Raw genomic sequence first — 22,900 nt, 5'->3', positions numbered from 1 at the left:
TACGTACATACATAGATACATGGATAGTTATATATATATAGATAAATGCGGATATACATGTAGATATATAGATGGATATATAGATGTGTTGTTATACATACACACACACACACACACACACACACACACATATATATATATATATATATATATATATATATATATATATATATATATATATATATATATATATATATATATATATATATATATGTATATAGGCATATATATACATTACCTGACTGTGTATTTAAAGGGATACAAATCTCAAGTCTGCTGTACTATAGGAATGCTTATTATTAACATAGGACGAAATAATATGATTTGGTGATTATAACCCTTGCAGTCCTATGAATTCGATTGCGGAATGAACAATGAACCATAATGAAATAAATTGTATACAATAAGTAACATACATCAAAATACACAGTAATGCCATACCTTCGTCAAAGTTTTGGAAAGGAATACTTCCTGAATTAGATAAACATTTTCCTTAAGATTTAGGTGAAGGGTCTGTAAAGCAATGTGTTAATCTTAAACATAAATAACTTATAGGTAGTTAAATAGACAACAAACACAAGATAACGAAACAGATGACGTGAAATGGACGGTATAAATAGCTGGAAATTGCATAAGCCTCTAATGCTAAAGTTCAGACAGAGCTTTATATAAATTGTATACAATACATGTTATTTGGTCGGCTGATTTTGGTTGACATGAGTAAATGTAGGCAACAACGCAAAGGCAGTAAATATTGATTTATCGTAAATGATACACTGAGGAACTTTTGAATCACACCGAATGAGTATAGCAGATACTTGTAAAGATAGTATATAAGCAAGAAACGCATACAAGTTCTGAAAAGACTAGATATCATAGTTTTATTATAAAAGTTGTGGGATGTGATAATGCTCAAAGGTATTTTACTCGTGAAAAAGGTAAAGTGTAGAAGGATTATATATAAATTTTAAAAATATGAGTAAGTATTTTACAGCACACACACCTTACCACTATTTAGTTTTTATAATCTAAGTAATAAATAAGCATAATACTGTAATAAATAGAAGTATAAAAATGATTTATGTACAAAAAATTCAAAATCACAAAGAACAAGGTGTTTGTATAAACATGTAAGTTGGTCCTTAGTTTAATACAAAAGGGCCAAACGTTAAAACATGTGATATGGTTGGAATATCTAGGCAAACTTATACATTATAAACAAACATATACACACAATTAAACAGAATAAACATGTAACTTACTAAATATCATATAAAGCAAACAATTTGTTAATGCGATATACAAACGGAAAAAGCGTGATGGTACATCTTATGAGCCTGATATATGCATGTACTTCTCAAAAGATATCGATAATTTGAAACATAATAAAAGGATGTCACAGGAAAAAAAAACATGCACGTGTATAGTGTACTTATTATGGACCTACAAATAACTAATTGTTTTCCGTGCCAGATACAAAACAACTCTATGATTTTTCCAATTTTAGTGTAAAAGTACCAGTACCAAATTATATGAATATTTACACGAATGTATGCTGTAAATTAATCACCGTTGATATTATTTTCCAAAACCGTGATAAACAAGTGTGATCCAATTTGGCTTCTTAGTTATAACATTGGTCCTGATCAAAATAATTGTCGGACTGTATTTTTCATGACTACCACCAAGTACAATATTGTGTGCGGATGTAATATATATATATATATATATATATATATATATATATATATATATATATATATATATATATATATATATATATATATATATATATAAACAAAAATGTTCGTATAATCCCCAATTTATTATATGGTTTGTTAGTATGATCATAATCTTGATAATCGAGGTATTGCAAATCTATTAACTCTCCATATATTGTATATCAATTTGTAAAGACAAATTTGTCAGGTCCTTAATTTGCTGAAACATAATATGATTGTTGTGTCCGTTTATATGATGAATTATATATGAATGTTACATTGTATCGCAGATCAGAAACTTCCTTTAAGGTGGAAGTTAATCATCGACATTGTGATAACCATTTCGAAATATGTTTATGTTTCTCCTAGGTTTTCTAACCATATGACTTGTTCATATTCTCTTATTGCTGTAATTTGTTTATTTAATATTTATCATATCGATATATAGCTGGCTGTCTTCATTACGATATGTTCATAAAAACTTGCTTTCTTTAACTTATGCAACCCTGCAAGTATATATTTCTTTGTATTAGTTGATTTCACTCAACCCAATAAAATTAAGAAGTAAAAACAATACGAATAAATCAAAATTACCAACTGAAGCTGGGATGGCAGCTACTTAAATGCAATATGTGTTAGATATCACTGGACAACAAATTTTTACAAAAGTTATGTTACTGAAATAAAATTAGTCAATTCTTATCAATTTTTATGTGCTGAACACGAATATGACAAATTGCAAAATTGGCTCTAGTTTTTTTGTAATCTGCAAGAAATTAATGTTTACATAACGAAATGCATTCCAATAGTAAAAGGTCAACTGTAATAGCCTACCTATAAAAAATCAAGTCATTGACTACATCTTAGATTTCTTCGCCTGTCTCTTGTACAGCTGTTCGGGAGCATCTCTGAGGAGTGTCCAGCAGTAGTCAGCCAGCATTGTAGTGGACCATTTTCCGTGGTATCTTTGTTCCATTGTTGCGATATCTTGATGAAAACGTTCGCCGTGTTCATCACTAACAATACCACAGTTACTAGGAAAGAAATCCAAATGGGAATGAAGGAAGTGAATCTTTAGAGACATATTGCAGCCAAGTTTCTTATACTTCATCAACATGTCTTCTACTAGTTCCTTATAGTTTTCTGCCCTAACATTTCCGAGAAAGTTTGTAGAAACTAGGCGAAAAGCATTCCATGCTTGTTTCGCGTCACCTTCCAGCAAGTTGTTGAACCGGTCATCTTTGAAAAGCTCTCGAATCTGAGGACCCACAGAAACTCCCTCTTTAATCTTTGCTTCGCTGAGTCGAGGGAATTTTTCATGCAGGTATCGGAATGCTGGCAAAGTCCGGTCAATGGCTTTCACGAAGTTCTTCATCAAACCTAGTTTTATGTGAAGGGGTGGTAGCAAGATTTTCTGAGCCTCAACCAGAGTTGGGTGTTGGATATTCTTCTCTCCAGTGGCTACATTCTGCCTGTGAGTCCATTCCTTCCTCATGTAGTGCATTTCCCTTGCTCGGCTATCCCACTCGCATAAGAAACACATGTATTTTGTATATCCTTGCTGCAGTCAAATTAAAAGGGCAACTACCTTCAAATCACCACAGAGGTGCCAGCTGTACTTGTTATACTCAATGGAATTCAGTAGCTGCCTTAAGTTATCGTATGTCTCTTTCATGTGGACAGCATACGCTACTGGAATAGATGGAAGAATGTTTCCATTGTGCAAAAGCACAGCCTTGAGACTCAGTTTCGAAGAGTCCACAAATAGCCTCCATTCTTGTGGGTCATGAGTGATTTTTAAAGCATTCATGAGGCCCTCAATATCGGAACAGAATATCAGATTACTTTCCTTTCTGAAGAAAGGCTCCAAATGCTGGTGGCGCTTTCGATATGCAGTAATTGTGACATCTTCTTCTAGAAGATTCCATTGTTGGAGTCTTGATCCTAGCAATTCTGCCTTGTTCTTTGATAAGTCCAAATCACGAATCAGGTCATTTAGTTCTTCCTGTGTTATTCTGTGTGGGGTTGATGATGCACCACAGTGAAAATCTGGATCACTGCATGCTGATGGACCAGGAGAAGAACAGGTCGACTCACCTTTGTCTTCGTCAGACGAATCAAGAGAATATTCTGCTGGAGGTTCTGGAATAGGAAGTCCCTCACCATGTGGAACTGGTCTCAATGCAGACGGAATGTTTGGGTAGACTATTCTCGACTTCTTTCGCTTCGTTATTCCGCCGGAAAGAGGAGGAACCAAGCAGAAGTAACAGTCATTTAGGTGGTTGCTTGGCTCTCTCCACACCATTGGGACTGCAAACGGCATTGATGACCTTTTGCAATTCAACCACTGTGAAAACTGTGTTGTACATGTAGCACAGCATATATGCGGAGCCCAAGGCTTGTCTTGGTCACCAACCTTGCATCCGAAGTAAAGATGATATGCCTTCTTCACTTGAGAATTGATACTTTTCTTCTGGTTGGCAAATGTCACTTCCCCACAAATATAGCAAAAATTGTCCGCGGTATTAACACACTTTCGAGGCATTACTGTTCTTTATTGTACGTAAATGGATAAAATAATAAGTTTTATGTAACAGTAGCTTGAACTGTCTCGCACAACGTCTAAAATATTTTAAATGCTGAACCTATCTGATTGGGCTTTATATAGTACACTGCTTACGTCAGCTTCAGCAGCCGCCTGGCATTAGTATAATAGGCCTACACATGTATAGTACACTGCTGACGTCAACTTACTTCAGCAGCCGCATGGCATTAGTATTGCATTGCATCAGAAAATGATGCAATCAACTGTGGATGATGTGAGCATGATGGTATTATGCAATGTTACATCATTATTCCGGATGTTGCTGCAGTCCTACTGGAGAAATTTACACAGTGAAACATAGAAAATGAGGTATATGAATATCTTCAAAACGAGAGCCAATACAAATTTTTCACGGTTATATTCGTGTTCGGCACACCAAAATACTACAGATTTGGGCCTTTTCAAGTCAGTAATGATTTCACTGTTGACCAGTGTATTCACATTATCAAACTGTCTATGGCCTTTATTTCTTTTTGTTTTACGACCTGCTTTGATGTATTCTTCTAACATTAAAAGAGATGGGTCAGTGATCGAACCGAATGAATGCCTCACAATTCATTACGTGTAATAACAGTTAGGACTAGTATATATCGTTGCATTCAAAATATAAAGCCAATACGTAATTTAATATTGTATAATTTAAGGGAGAGAAAAAGAAGTATAAGATAAATGTAAATGTTACTAAGTGCATAATTTGGCGCAAATCGCCATATTATAAATGGACAATCATTGCCTATGAACCGATATATGATACCATTGTACTCAACCTTCAGTTGTTGATAAAAATGCTGTATAGAGTAAATATTTGCTTCAGTGGTGTTATGTTAGTTGATATTTGTTTTAGTTGAACGAGAATATTATTTTACTAGCAATTTGCTATCCGAAAATATGCCTAAATTAGCTCAAAAATAGTATGTTAACAATAATCTATTATAATAGCTTTGTAACTATTTTTTTGCATCATTCTATACACAACTACTCTCTACTATGTATTATAGTCATGAAAGCGTTAAAATATTTAGATTTTTACAAACGGCAGTGTACATATGTACATATATTAACTGTTTCTAAATCATAGTTGTGTTTTGTAGAAATGATTCAAAAGGATGAATTTATAATTGTTATTACTCACCAAACGTTTTCCTGATACAATGTTGACGCACGTAATATTATTTTCCGAATTGCAGTTAAAGTTCCTTGTTTTTTTCTTATTCTATCTCTATAGATATATCATTAAAGTTTCAACAAAATATCTCTTTTCTTTGTCTGAGAATATAAAATGTCATTAGCATAACTTTCCAATCTATATTGATTCATGTTGATTATTTGCATTCATTGAAACATAATCCACCCATATATGACGTTTAAAGAGTCATCTGGATATGTACTACCTACTTTATGTAATAATAATAATAGTAATAATAATAATAATGGTAATACTGTTAATAATAATAATAATAATACTTCTAAATAATATTAATAACAATACTAATAATAGTAACACTGCTACTATCATTATTATTTATTATCATAATTATTATTATTGTTATTCAGTATCATTATTATTACATATATTATCATCATTATTATTATTATCATTAGTAATATCAGTAGTACGAGTCGGATCATTTCATATAATATATTATTCAGTTTTCCTGCGACGGTGGTGAGGTTCATATCTGACATCCTTGCTTTAGATTATTCACACACACACACACATACACACACATACACACACACACACACACACACAAACACACACACGTCTCCTATGCGTACGTACAGTATCAGTAGACCCCATCTTACGCAAGCGTACACATCTGGGTTAACCCCCTCCCCTCCATGCTTGTGTACTAAATAGACATGATACCAGGACAATAATGCTAAATATTATATTTTAAACAAATGCAAATATCACTTTTAAATCCATCATGAAACTTGTTAATATATCAAATGGCCCAAATCAGCCTGGACTTAGGTCAGAATAAGCCCGCAATTTGGGCCTAATCTGGCTTTATTCGTTCACTCTCAACCCCATCCCACCTCTTGAAATTTCTGAAATATTATATTTCAATAAGAATACTTAATAGCCCGTTACATGGCTATGTTTTATGCAGCATCTTAATGTTGATCTGTGTTTTGTTGTAGTATTTGGGCAACAACGTTGTAAACAAGCATTCGTAACGATGCTAATAAGCATGAGTCTGGTGAAGCGTGCTTTATCATTGACTATATCGTATTCTGCAGCAGCAGCGATGCAATATCTAGCTCATGCCCAGCTCAACGTCCGCAACACATGATATTAATCCTGCCAATCAATATTCATCATATCATCTTACGGTATTTGGCGCAGAATTCAACCGCCGTTTCCAATAACCTCGCCATAAGATGAATCTCTGATGATCTCAGCGACGACGATTTGCATCTTTACAGGCGCCAGTTTCAGCAATTGGACGGTGATATTTAAAACAAAAGACCAGAAGCTGCAACTGGAAGGGCAACGAATTATTCACTATCAAGACTCTTGTCAACTGAATGGTCGTAAACAGATATCCATTTGGATTTAGGTGAGATAATCTATTGACGCATATTATTTTGTTCTTGTAACATTTGAAAGAAAGGTTTAAATACAATTAACCACACACACACACACACACACACACAAACACACACACACACACACACACACACACACACATATATATATATATATATATATATATATATATATATATATATATATATATACATATATATATATATATATATATATATATATATATATATATATATATATATATATATATATATATATATATATATATATATATACATACATATATATATATATACATACATATATATATATATATATATATATATATATATATATATATATATATATATATATATATATATATATAAGTTGTGAATTGTAAAACTCAGATATATAGCGTAAATATTTTAAAACTATGGTAAATTTTCAGAATAAAATGGTAATATAATTACAGTGTAATTGGAACAGACCGTACCCGCCCCATTTCTAATCCCGGAGCCTTCTACTGCAAATCATGTCACGCATCTGTCCATTCTTATTTCTTAAACAACAATGTACAATATTTACTCTGTGTCACTTGATGAATAACATGAATGTTGGATACGATTTTCACTGCTTTTCAACTCCTGAATCGCCCGTTTGTGGGCTGGATTAAACGTGTTTGGTAGGGGACGATATCCTGAAATTAGCAATTCCAAGTATGAGGGAATTTTCTTTGACACTTGGTACGTACCAATTGCAAATCATCTGTTACATTTGAATCGTTTCCAGTCAGGTCAATATTTTTTTTCCAGTCTGAATTACCTTTGTTTTTACTTTGGACGGACTCTTAGTTTCAGCACCGCGATCTTTAACATCACTACTTCTTTACCTTTTGATTGAAAACTCTGCACTCCGACTATTATTATAAGTATTACTGATAAAATAATGAAAATATATCGAGTTTTAACTGGTGTTGTTATTTAAGGCATTGTGCGGCAAAGCTAACCTCAGCTTCAAACATCGATATGTCATATCGTCAGGTCGTGAAACAGGTCTTTTTCATATTGACATAAAAGGCAGAGTATGTTCCTGTTGCGTCATATATGTGCTCTATTGGCCTCTCTTATTAACCAACCGGAATTGAGCAAATGACACACAGGATATACGTGACATATTTCACAAATAAACAACATATCCGCTGAAGTGACAACTCGGATTTTTATAAGACAAAACATATAATAATATCACATTATTCTTCTACATATAAACATAACTACCAACGTTTCTTTGACTATATTCAGTGTTTTAGCCCGTTTGTGCTAAAAAGGTTTTCCTGGAAAATTTCAAACAAAACAATGTATAACAAGACAATGAAACATTTTAATAATACGATCTGAAAAATGAATAAGATCATCTTCAAATGCAAAACAATATGCATCAAAATGTATCTGTGTTAAGCAGCTTTAACGTAATCATGCCCAATATCTTATAGAACCATTGAACAGACATTATACATGAAAATGTCCTTATGCAGCAGGAGTATAATATAATATGATATAGATTTTTTAAAATAAAATCTAATGTAATCAACAAAGAAGCACTGACCCTGCAAGCACAGTGGCATGAAGTTGGTACAGCAGCTACATGCAGGTTTCTGAAATGGAATGCAAATTAGTGGACATTCTAAATGCAATGCCATATTTTTATCATGTTTGAATAATTTTTCTCCTGCATATTTACCTATTTGTTTCTAACAACCATGACATACCCATGTCTTGTCTTCTGTCATACAATAATAAATCAAAATTAGGATATGGTACGATGAACTCTCGTGGCTTGTTTTTACAAATTCCAAAGTATTATTTATAGTACGTTCAACTTAGGCTCTTTCCAATATTTTTTAAATTTGTTTTTTTTTTTTATTGAAAATACAATTCCAGTTTGGAAATGAATTGGACATAACTTTTATTTCAGTCATTTCCATCAAAGTGGTCACTGTAAAAGAACATATCCATAAATAGAATAATTCAATTCTGAGAAATGTGGTACAATGAGTGCCCATGGGTGTTTAGTCTGGAACAACACTGACGGAGTATGGAGGGTAAAGTCGGTAGCAGGGGCTGTCCAACTAAACTGATAATCAAGAATATATCATACAATGCACCTTGCAACTCGAACACTAGCTTGCTTATTGATCTGTCAAGCATGGATGCAATCCAACATCGTGTTTCATGTTGTAGACCTTCATAATTGTGGTATAATACAAGCATGGCTAGCCTTTTGCTTGCTATTACTTTGCAATTAGTTTGTACTGCTGGATTAACAATACAAGTATGTTAAATTGTAATATATAATGTGATATATTCAGGTTATCCTGGCTATATAGTATGCTGTACGGAATTGTTCATTTTTACCTATATATATTTAATCCAAACTCACCAGAATGTGAGTGATGGAAAATTCATTCATTATTTAAATTGAGTATAACCTATTAAGAAAATTATGAGGTCCAATATGTATATAATTAGATTTACACATATGCTATAATCATGTTACAACAATAACATGCTCTTAAAATACAAGATTTCAGTAGAAGGATAACCAAAATGTGCGTGGGGGTGCATTTGTTCTGCATAATTATGCATCACTGAATTGACAGTTGTCGTTTCATTATCATGACAATACAATGACACGCGAAAAGACTAATCAATATCATACATGATGTGATTGGGATCATATACTAATTGAATATATCCACTGTTTTCAATAACATCTATAGGCTGATCAAAGGTACCACATACTATTTATGTTAAAAATACGAATGAGCATTGCCATTTTATTTCTCAAGCCGCTCTCTTCAATATTTCGTGAAATTAAACAAGAAGTGAACCAACGATTTAGATAGTAAAAATTGCTGTTAACTCCACTGTAGAATGTGTGAGAATGAGACCAAATGCCATAATCTAGCTTTTAAAATGTGGATCCCGTCTATAATGTTTACACTTTTCTAATTAGATTCTGCATTGACTGTGTAGTATGTAGGGTTGAAACAATACACCCGTATCACGAACCGATATGATTAACAATACAGAGGCTATGATACGATACGAATCGGTTCAAGGTTGAAATAATAGGAAGACAAACGACTAATAATTATTCATACCTGCTGAAGATTAATGAAATTTATGTAAGTTAGATATTGTTTTGTCTCGATTCTTCACCTATTGTATCGATATGTGTATCGATATGGTGAAATTATCAATGCTTCGATATATTGATGAATCCTTTCACCCCTAGTAGTATACTCACCCGGATATCCAGAGTGACGATAGAGTCAATGACAAAACACGCTTCACCAGAATCACGTTTATTCGCATCGTTACGAATGCTTGCTTACAACGTTGTTGCGACAAAACCATACAACAGTTCAACATTCAGATGCTGCCTACAATTTATACATATCCATGGAACTGGACATTGAGTATGCTTATCAAAATATAGTATTTCACGCGTTTCGAGTGGTGGATTGGAGGTTAGATTGAGAGAATGCTGGCTGGTTATTCCCAAATTACGGGCTATTTCGGACCTATTCCATGCTGATTCGGACTATTTGCAAAATTAGCAAGTTTCATCATGGATTTAAAAGTGATATTTATAATTGCTTAAAAAATATTTCTCATCATCTGCTATATATTCAGACTCTCCTTTTTGACGCACAACATTGCTTTCTTTAACTCTGCCTGACAAATATCTCATTTCATAGTGGTACATCTCATTACTTTAGAAACAGTTATGTTAGGAAAGTATGTAAACACATGACAATGGTATATTCTCTTATACTTTTCGTTTCTTTAACTATGAAATATATGGTAAAATATATATTTCTTGTAAAGTTTTAAAATTTATGGCAACAAATATCCCACTCTGAAAATCAGTTACGAGATAAATCAAAACTTATAAGTCTGTACACCTATCTAAACGGTAGCAGCTGTGAGTCATGTTGCAGACATATGCTAAATAGAATAATGGATGCGAATTATGGCAGGAACTTGATTTGATGCATCAGAATGGTTAGTATGGATTTTTATGAGGACTTACTGATTGCCCCCCCCCCCCCACCAAAAAAAAGAACATGATTCGTGAAATAGTCTTTTTGTTCAAGGTATGTAATATTGTTTCATTTCACAACCGATAAGGATATAAATTTCTACAATTGTGTTGGTCTGTGTGACTCACTGATGATCAGTGTAAATTAATGTTGTGGTTGTGACATAGTTGAAAGATACGCTTTATGACGCTGCGTCAAAATAGGTTAGCATCAGTGTGTGGGGCGATACATTCAGCGATCCAAATCTGCATGTTATGAAATAAACCCATATTTTGCCCATGATAGTTGTTTTTATATGCATAATTAAATGAGAGGATGTACAACTGTATTACCTTTGTGCAAAATTTAAATAGTTTACTGTATTGTATTGTTAAATAATACAACTAATAAGACAGATAAATTTTTTGGCAAAACACTGTCAATGTTGTTAATGTGTTTTCGTTTATATTTATTAGTTTCAATTAGCTCATGTTTTGGTTACATTTTTTCCCTCTCATTATACTGGTCTAATTATGTTGGGGCCGTCCACTTAGTACGTACGTGTAGGTGGTAAGGGGGTTAATCCAAAGGTGTACACTTGTGAATGGGGGGTGGGGGCTCTACTATAATGTACTTACACATATGAAACGGGGGCGGAGTTGGTGAAACCTCAGTAATACTTTCTATAATACAAAACCTGTTCGTCTGCAGCTGGCGTTTGAACTTTAGCAGACACTAGACAAACTTTTCAAAGGTACGCAGCTTATTTCGTTGAGGCAGCTAGACATTCAACGTCGGTGGACTATCTGTTTTATTAAACACGTTAATATTTGTAATCCTTGATCGTTTCAGCATGTATTGATCGTTCTATAGAATGGGGGAATGGGTCAGACGTACTTGCGCAGGTGGGGTGTGTACACACTATGCTTGTGTACGGGGAGTGGGAGGGGTCGCGTTATGTCAGATTTTAGCATACGTACTAAATGGATGGCTCCTTATTGCATGTTCGCAATTAGTTTAAGGTTAAATTTACATTTATATTCAATAAAACTTATATAATAAAACAAAGAGCATCGTGAAATATTATCAAAAGCTGAATTTATAATGTGTTATTTAATTGTATGCACATTATTATATAAAGTGACTAGACAAAAGCCGTTTAATGGCGCTATAATTTAAGCACCCTTTATGCCATTTGCCAATTTACTGAATTTAATAACATTCTGAAAAACAAAATATAATTCTGACTTGAACTAACTTTGTGATATTTGCTTACATGGAAGTGTTATTTTATTATTTGTGTTTAATATATTAAAATATGTAGTTCAGAGTTGACACTAATAATAATGAACATTGTTGTATATGCTCTTATCATAAATTATGCAGAGAACACTATTTCATTAAAACAAAATATAATTATTCCAGTAACGAGAAATGACTTCCAGCAAATTCCAATAATAAACGATGACATGACGAGAGCTCAGTTATCTTGAGCAGATAAATGAACGTCAGTTGTAGTAGAAGCATACCATATATGGCAGACAATGCTTGACTCTGAACTACCTGTACAAATCTGCAATATTGCAAGTCATTGTGGGAAATATCCATGAATGCAGTATGCGTATGACTGGTATTATATTCTCCGTTCTTAACAATTGACATCCTGTAAAAGGTGGGTACAAGAACAATGTAACATTGAAGTAGTATCACGCACAATGCCTTGCAGAAAATTACACACAATGACTTGCATAAATGGTGGATTTGTACAGGAATTTCAGTGCATGTTTTCATGTGCTATGATATTGAATTTCGTTTAGCAGCTCAAAATATATCAAGTTTTGTAATTATAATTTGTATGTGAAATATTCAGAAACAATGAAGGTTAATATATATTAGAATGTGTTGTAAACTTTTAGAAAAATAAAATGATTGACTGGCAACTGCTGCAGACCCTTCATCCTGCTTTTTTGAGAATCTAACCACCTGCAGTTTTTTTTCTTAGGTATAATTAGCATGTATTGTAACTTTATGAAAATGTATGGTATGCATGCTTTCCTCATATAGGGATGAAAGCACAGGAAGATATGCCTTTTGAAATCAAGCACATAACGAGAAGTGCATCAGCAGTAAAATCAAGAAGCAAAGGAATATGACTGTTACAGAATAAATGATTTGAGCAGCAGATTAGTGAACATCTACAATCAGCGTCTATTTAAATCTTTACACCACCACATAACTAGGAGAACAACAATCTATATGTGAACCATTTTAAAATAGATCGAGGTTCACAGACTTGGGATGATGACAATACAACATGTTATGTCACAGATTAAATAGGGCAGAATAAACGTGTGATTAGCTTGCGGAAATGACAAAAAAACTAGAAAGGATGTCCGAAAATACAAAGGTATTGCAGTCATTATTGAGAGTGACATTGCGTTTTATTTGTCTTTAAATTGTTATGACTGGATGACAAGTCTACATATGCCCGGTTTCGGTCAAGAATTATAACTTGATCTTCTCTATAGTTCAGTCCATTTCAGTCTAAGGAAGTGATGTAAAAACGAAAGAGAAGGGAACACTGTCAACAGGTTGATGACGAATTTTCATTTCAACACTTCACACGTCATAATTGCAAAGATGTTCATTGTGAATCAGGTGAGGAAGAGGAGCAAGGATCAGTTGAAGAAAATATATAGTATTTTGAGAGCAGATACTTATCATGTCATACTTCAGCGGTGTCCGTGCCAAACAACCTCACAGAGGATATATATATATATATATATATATATATATATATATATATATATATATATATATATATATATATATATATATGTATATATATATATGTATATATATATATATATATATGTATATATATATGTATGTATATATATATATATATATATATATATATATATATATATATATATATATATATATATATATATATATATATATATATACATATATATATATATGTATATATATATATACATATATATATATATATATATATATATATATATATATATATATATACATATATATATATATATATATATATATATATATATATATATATATATATATATATATATATATATATATATATATATATATATATATATATATATATATGTGTGTATGTATGTATGCATGTTGAACCAGTTCAGAGTCAAGGCACCTGTTCCTTAGAGAACGAAAGTGACAATATCATGTATGATGTATATTTGGATGATGCTATTTCGGACTGTGAAACAATTTGTTAATAGACGAAAAAAAATTAAAGTGGCAGTCATAGTTTTATATATGATAGAGGGTTTTCCTATATTGTGATTATTATAAAATCTGTGTTGCACTTGTTCTCAAATTCATCAGATTTCATGAAAGGCTTGAATCAGGACTGTCCAGTAATCATCTATCAAATGAATACATTTTTGTTTTTTCAGTAGAGACAATTTTAAAAAATATAAAAAGAAATTGATGCTATTGAATTTCGTAAAGTTTCACACGTTTGTAGCTTACCATGTCATCCTAGTCCGCATTTACGAAGAGCTTGTGGTTATACATTGTTAAAAATAGTACGTTCCCAAAATGGGGACCAATTAACTCATTTCGAAAACTTAGTGTTATAGGACATTAGAAGATAGCATCTCCGATTCGGAGAAACAATCAGGGGTTGGAAGGAAAATGTGAATCACGGAGGCAGAGAAAATTACCTAATGATGTTTTGATGGACGTCTAAGACGGAAAACTTAGGCATAAATTATCAAGAATTCATGGAATTTTTTTACTAGCGAACGTAGTTATGCATTATTGCTAACGTTGACAGGTTCCAGCCATTTAAATATGCAAGTTATTATATTAGCGATATATATATATATATATATATATATATATATATATATATATATATATATATATATATATATATATATATATATATATATGCATTATGAATTTACCTAGAGAAGAAATGTTTAAGCAGTACAATATTATTTTAGTTGGCTTAATAGCAGACAAGAAATCTAAACCTCCAGCAAACACCTTTTCATAGCCCCTTGTAGATGAGCTAAAATATGCTTTTAATATTGGTTTTATTTGAGAAGTTACCGATCGCAAGATGCGCCAATTATTGGCATGTTAGCATTGCTATGTGTCGGTTGTAATTTACCAGCAAAGAAATAGTTATGTGGCTTTTAAAGCTTTTCTGCCAAAATATGGTGTAACATATATACTAAAGCATTTTAAGGTGAAATTGGAGAGAACAATTATGGTGGTTTTAATTTAAAGGAGTGGAGCTTGAGAAATAACTCATCACATCGAAACTTAGTGTAATAGGTCATGAAAGCAAACACCAAAGGTTCCAGAGAAGTGTTAGAAATGAAATATGGCATATGTGTCTAATTTATTCACAAGAACATGGAAAAAGTCAAATGTCCAGCTTGCCCAGCAACTGTTTTTGTCGTTTTGTGAGAGATTTGAAAGGCTATACGGGGAAGGCGAGAAACACATAATATGCATATGCATGCACACTTAGATCAGTATATTTTTGATATGGGACCCATATATTCATTTGAGCTGTTCAGTTGCTAGAGAATTCACGGTGCATAGGGTTCAATACCTACAATCGGAATAAATATTGAAATTCAGTTAATGAGAAAATTGCACAAAGTGGATATTGTTTGTAATTTGAGTATACTGTATGAATTTGGATCAGAATTTAATAAACTGATTGGCTAAGATGAGTCACTAGATCGTGGAATTCTAAGTGAAATGGGCTGAAGACCAGATTTTGAATATGTGAAAATGTTGTCAATGAATGTATACTTTCAGAATGCGGATATAGATTAAATGATGGAATTGTCTATCTCTCTAGTAAGAGTATGGTCTTGGTGGTATAATGGGTACTAAACTTGGAATGAATGACAGATCATCAACGGTTACTGGCTCATTTGTCTTATGGAGTTGGTAATATTGCTGGTTGTAATATGATTTTGTTTGACCCCACGTCCAGGTCAGATTAAAATACGTTTGTAAAACAGTTTGTGTTTGGATGGGGAATTGTGTTTTGCATTTAATAACAAAAGTTATGTGTTTTGCAGAATTTGATAGGTCACTTAAAACATGTATGGGAAGCCAGTTGAAGTTTGGAGAAGTATTACATTTGAAATATAGGGACCAGCAACATTTGCACATATGCAAATAGTTAAGTCAAAGTTTGTTTATGCATAAAACTCAATAAAAAACAAGACTTTCACATGTGTCTGCCCCCGTGCTATTTTTATTGTGTGAGATAAAGAGATATTTAGGTAAGCAAATTAACATGACATTATCACCATTTTTAAGTTTAATGGTCTAGTGAGATTATCTAAGTGTTTAATTTTTTATTTTAATTGTGACCACATCAACTGATAAGTTTCGTGAACAAAAAACATGCATGATTTTAATATTCAGGTCCTGAGGAAGTAAATTAAGTATTGTTCAGCTCTAAATCTGCTGATGCAGATGACGTGCTTATTTTTGGTATCTTGAAGGCAAATTGTGCTTTTGATGTCAACTTCTGATGGAAATATATTTATGTGTGAAACTCTGCATGTGTATAACTTACATGAAGCTGGTACACATATACATTGTGTAAAACTATGCACGTTTATGACTTACATGAAGCTGGTACACACAAAGCTTGGGAGAAGCTATGAATACTTATGAATTACACGAAGCTGGTACAGACAAAACTGTGAAAGGGTGCATATTTATAGCTTACATGGCACCAATCGATGTGCCAACCATTGATAATAATAAGCCAAAAGTTGATAGCAATGAAAAACTAATCACTCGAACTCAAAAATAAATGTTCAGTTAATCGGAGAACAGAATGACAAAATCAGAAATTAGTTTCTAGAACCCAGTTATTATATTCACTTAATTCACCATTTATGATAAGGTAATATTTTCTGAACAGATATAGATGAGTATTATGTCAAAAAAGGCTTTTGATACAAATTTGGAAAGAATGTTTCAGGATTTATTTTTCAAAAATGTTGACAGCGGATCTTACAATGATATGCTTTTCTGACAGGAATTATGATGTCTTAAAAAATATGAATACGTTAATGTCCGCCTGAACCGCTTAGAAATGTCAGGTGAACCACTGCATTCATGTCCAGCATCCAACGAAAATTTGCAAATGTATAAATATGTTTGTAAATTGCGATATAAATAGTAAATATACAAAGGTAAGAGAAACAAGAGCTCTATTGGCAATTTCCAATCTAGTATGAATCATGCCCAACCATATATATCCGAAATTATTAACTGGCACATGTCTAGTTGATAATTAAGTAATGATTTTGGAATTATATATATAAAATGAATACAATTAAAATAAAGGGAGATGAGACCATATTGACCAATTTCTCTCAATCTTAAAAATGTCCCTCACGTTGAATATAGATATGTGTAGATATGTGTTAAACTTTTTATTATATTACGTACAGATTGGAAGCTGTATATAGTATAACTACATTCAGATAGTGATTGGTGTTTCGTATCATATGATGTTTTCTTAAAAATTATAGAGACCAGGACATTTGCTAGCATAATGGCTACAGAAAAACTAAACATACATGATCCAAACAAACCGTGCAAAACAGAAAATGTCATTTATCTCATCATATATAATATATGCAGCCTTCCGTATGTAGTCATTGTAAACAGTTTTGTTCAGTGAAAGCTCAAGACGTTGTGCTGATTCCAAATAATCTTAGAATTTCTGATACATGTCCCAACAATTAAAATTTTTAAAAAAAAGTCAGCTGTTGATAACATTCTCCATTGATCAGACATTAAGCTAAATAGTATTTACTGAAACTTATAAAGTTATATCAGTTATATTAGCAACTGTAACACATTGTATGATTATATATAACACGGAATCAAATTAATTGTACTCCAAGGTCAGTATCCTACTATACGCAGTTAACTAGGCAACGCATGCAAGTACTTGCTTTCCAATACATATGATATTTTTAAAAGAGTGACAGATTTCAAGTCGATCAGCATCTAATTGGCTTATATAATGAATGCAATATGTACAAAATCACATACTAGCATATAATTAAACAATATAATATCATTCAATAAACTATGCGATTGAATTCCAAATTTAATTTGCATATACGTGAAAGAAAGTTATTAAGAACGTAAATGACATCACGATGATACAATTAGTTTCATCTTCTTCTCATTTCAGGGTTTGTTTTCTCGTTTGTTTGTTTTTTTTTCGGGGGTGGGGGCGGTAGGCGTGATGGTTAAGTTTTTTTCATATTTCAAATACAACTATGCATTTATCAAGTAGTTCTAAACCCTGCATTGTCCTGAGATCGGTTCTGCGCCTGAAATGCAAACAGATTTCATATGAAAAACTGGTAGTGATAGATCAGATTGCATGGTAAATATTTCAAGCGCATTTTATATATCTGCACCTTTCAATACAATTATCGATGGGTGTGAACAATCATAATATTATGTATGCTCCAGAATTGGTCCTATTCAATAATAAACATAGCAGAACTTACGCAAACAATGTAATACAATCCATTCAATAATATAAGATTGAACGGGACAAATATCAACTAGAGAACATGATATAAATATATCTTGGATAGTATATAATGTCTATATAATGATGAAATGATAATGTCATGCATATTCGTTTCTACAAACTTAAGTATAAGTTGCAAGCGAATTTCTCATTTTATAATTGGTTACAACTATAATTACTTCACCATTTCAAGCCGCTTTAAATTAGCAATGTTATAGACATTCCAGAATATGTGCATTGGATATAAGTATGGTGAAAGCGCGATATTCACGAAGATGTGTATTGCCTTTATGACAGCATACAGTTATGAACTCATTTCATTAACGGAAGCAAGACACGTATGTTTTAACAACAAGGAAGTCTAGCCCTTGTAAATCTCGCACGTTGTCTTGTGTTTCATAATGAGTAAGTGCATGTGGTCCCCTGTCCCATAATGCATACATGCACGTGGACTGCTGTCCCATAAAACGTAAATGCATATAATTAGAAGTGCCATAATGATTAAATGATGAGATCGGTTTCCTGAAAACAACGTCCATATCATAGGAGATAGGAATATTATCTAGGTATAGTCTTGAGTGTTTATTTGTTTTATACTCATAACACTGTCGTCTGAACATACTCATACACAAAACATATTTTACATCGACAAAGTCGTAAAACTGCATGTGTGCTGTAATAATAATACATTTAATCCTGATGGATTGTCATACTCTCTCATGTAAACACAACGAATTCTAACACTATTCCTTTACTTTCTTGATAGCATGCATGTTGTTAATTGTCACCATTGCTAATATGTATTTCAAAAATCAGAAATGTACAACGTTGAGACTGAATATATTAGAACTATCATTAGCAATTCTAAATCATCCTTCAATTATTTCCATAAAATTAAAATACAAATATGAATTGATTACAATTCAGAGCGAGATTGATTCCATAGTAAAACTGTTTGTACGTGTGGGAGCCATGTAGAAATTATTTTTAACGACTTTCATGTGACTAGCGACATATATATATATATATATATATATATATATATATATATATATATATATATATATATATATATATATATATTTATATGTGTGTACGTATGTATGTATCTCCACTATTCCACATCATAATGGATTATCTGGAATATGTAAAGGTGAATTCTTTTAGTTATTTTATATATATATATATATATATATATATATATATATATATATATATATATATATATATACCGCATGTGTCGCATACTTATACTTATAATGTCTCTAAAAGATAACAATATGGTCGCATTTTTGAAAACTATATATATATGCTTTTGATGATGAAAGATTCGTACGTTCTAGACATGATTAGTAAATAAATGCAGTTGATAATTACAATGTGTGCATATCATGTTCTACAAAACGTTGATCTGTAAAGTTGCCTGAAGTTTAAGGGAAATTATGGAGAAAAAAACAATGTCAATGTTGTTAGAGTTATCCGCTCTTTCATTCATTTATTAGTAGTACGATTATCTCGCCTTCATGTAAACACGAGAAAAAAGTAAAACCAACACCGACTGTAAAACTTGACAAACAATTTATTTATCAAAATAAAACAATGAAAGTTTTTGGGAAGAATATTATTAACTAAATCTGAAATAATCTTAAAATATTATATTCCAGTCTAAATGAACTAAGCAAAACATTCAACTAGACCCATATACTGATGAATTAAGACTCCCAAATATGAATGATTTCAAAAGAGGAATTAATTATTGATCGGATCTCTCCTTATATACCTTAAAGAGTATACAATAATTATATTTCGCAATGTATCCCAAGTGACATATCATGTTTCTCAAATTGATATTTCACAATACCTTTTTACGTGCCCTAATACATCTAATTGGATATAAAATAATTCAATTTAGACCCTACCTCACCCAACCAATCAATGCAGAACATAATAAACACCAAACTGGTTGGTCTTTTTGTTGTTAAGAAAGTATTCCCAAAGTTAACTAATCTATAATGTATTGTTTGTTTCTAGAAGATTCAAAACCTTGGAATAGACAAAGGAAAATGCAATTAACAAGTTTCCTTGCAGGTGTTTTATATTGGCTCGTTTATGGATGACACACAATCTGCCCACGTTGTCTCTGTCAATTTATAATATCCTTGCTTTCTTGTAAATAAGAATGTCTTTTTATTTTTAACTGTATCTGCCAATTTTGGTCACAATGTATTTTGTCCATATGAGTTTTAATGTGCATGAAATAAACTTTACCTTTTGAATAACTGCAAATGACAATAATTCCGAGAGTGCATTCGTCTAATTACAATAATTTAAAAAGGGCATACATATTTGATGAAATGCTGCTTAAGCCGGCAATATAATTGTTTGTTTTTATTTTCTAAAGCAACATATATTGACAAAGACAAAACAAATGTGACACAGTCGCAATTAATGTACGTGAAATTACATTATCGTGGTTTCTTTACAGCAGAGTGCTCTTTTTCTCTATCCATTGATGTTACTGATATTATGTGTGAGGAACCAACATACAACAGTGGAGATCTGATTTTAATCAATCCAGCAACTGCTTTTGGGTCACTGTTCAAGCACACAATCCTGCTATCCTGCGAAAAGTGTCGAATGTTTATGCATACGTGCTATACTTACATACACACAAACAGTAGGTTAATAATAAAGGTTTTTTGATTGATGCAGATCTATATTTAAATGGTTTTTTTAATTATTATGCACGACTGAATATGGCAGTGATTATCTTTAGTTGAAAATTCGCACGTTCATAGGTTCTATATTATGATATTATGACCGAAAAATAACATAGTATCCATAAATAGATGCTGACGCGCGTGTTTGCTGTTACTAATAACAGAGCATGACCCTTAATAAATCTATCGACACGTTTTGGGTTGTTTCCCACTGGACAGGTCGGTTAGGTGGGTTCTTAGAAGAAATGTTATTTCTTATCTTATAGATCAGATCACGTGAACAGATATTTTAAATGTTAGATTAAGTAGTTAGATCTGTACCATAGGGCTTATTTTGACAAACAGTCGTATTAAGACTCTTGAAGGTTTATATAAGAGAACTGAGCAATCAAATTCATTCCTATTTTGGATTATAATTTCATATGTTAAAACGAGTTTGCAGACGAATTATATGTTGTATTTAGCTATTATTTAAGAAGAAACAGTTGTTTTGATTATTCAGTGAATAGAACGGGTACATTATTTGTTATTGCTAAAGAATAAAGACAGCTATTGAGAAAGTTTATTTCTTTGAGGTCAAGGTCATAGTCATGTATTGGAAAAATACATTTGCTGAGTCAAATAAACCCCGGTCAGATTGTATGGAGAATTATAAGCAACTTGTGTCAAAAGGTTTTATATTACTTATTGGTGATTGGGTCAATTCTATTCCAATAAAAATATTAAAGGAATCAGGAGCTTCTCGCAATATTATATTGTCAGGTACTCTGCCTTTGTCTAAGAAATCTTCTTCTGATGAAAGTGTTCTGGTTTAGGGAGTAGAGTGATCTTTTCTTCGAATTCCACTCAATAACGTTAATTTGTCTTCACACCTAGTTTCAGGATCAACGACTATCAGCGCTGTGAATTCCTTGCCCATTGAGGATGCTTATTTATTGATAGGCAACGACTTATTTAAAACGACATCCCTCATTTATACCCTGCTTGTGCAGTTACTAAAGCTATGGCAAAAAATAACGCTCTTGGGAAAGATGTTTTTCAGGAAATTATTCCTTTGCCTGACACATGTGTTGGTCAGACTTTTGATGAGGACACTTTGCTCGTGTTAATGATCAATAAAAAGGTAATGATCATTGTGATCATATTTTAACTACTCATTCTCTTATTTCTGATCATGTTGGCAAATGACGTTCACTTATCGTCGAAAAGGATAAAGATCCTGATATCTCCAGTTTGTTTCAGAGGGTTATTAGTGAAGCTGATTCTGCAGATAAAACAACTTGATAGTTTTGGAAAATGGGTCGTTATGATAAAATCGAGACCATCTGAGGCACCCGCTGGTGAAGAGTGGTCAGTGAGCTATCAACATGTTGCTCCTATGTCATATAGACAGGAAATTCATAGCTTAGCTCATTAAACTATCTTGGCTGGCCATTTAGGAATCAATGAAACATATCAGAAGTTCTTGCATCATTTTTACATCGTCTGACATCATGTTTCCAAAAATTGTAGATCTTGTTTAATTTGTCAATGGCTGGTTTCAGTTCTTTTGAACTATTTTTGGACATATATTATTCATAGACTTGTTACAAGAAAATGCTTTTTTACAGAGGAAT

Source organism: Sinohyriopsis cumingii, chromosome 10 (assembly GCF_028554795.1).
Source record: "Sinohyriopsis cumingii isolate HCF-2022 chromosome 10, ASM2855479v2, whole genome shotgun sequence".
Taxonomy (NCBI): Eukaryota; Metazoa; Mollusca; class Bivalvia; order Unionida; family Unionidae; genus Sinohyriopsis; species Sinohyriopsis cumingii.
This window is presented reverse-complemented; position numbering follows the sequence as displayed.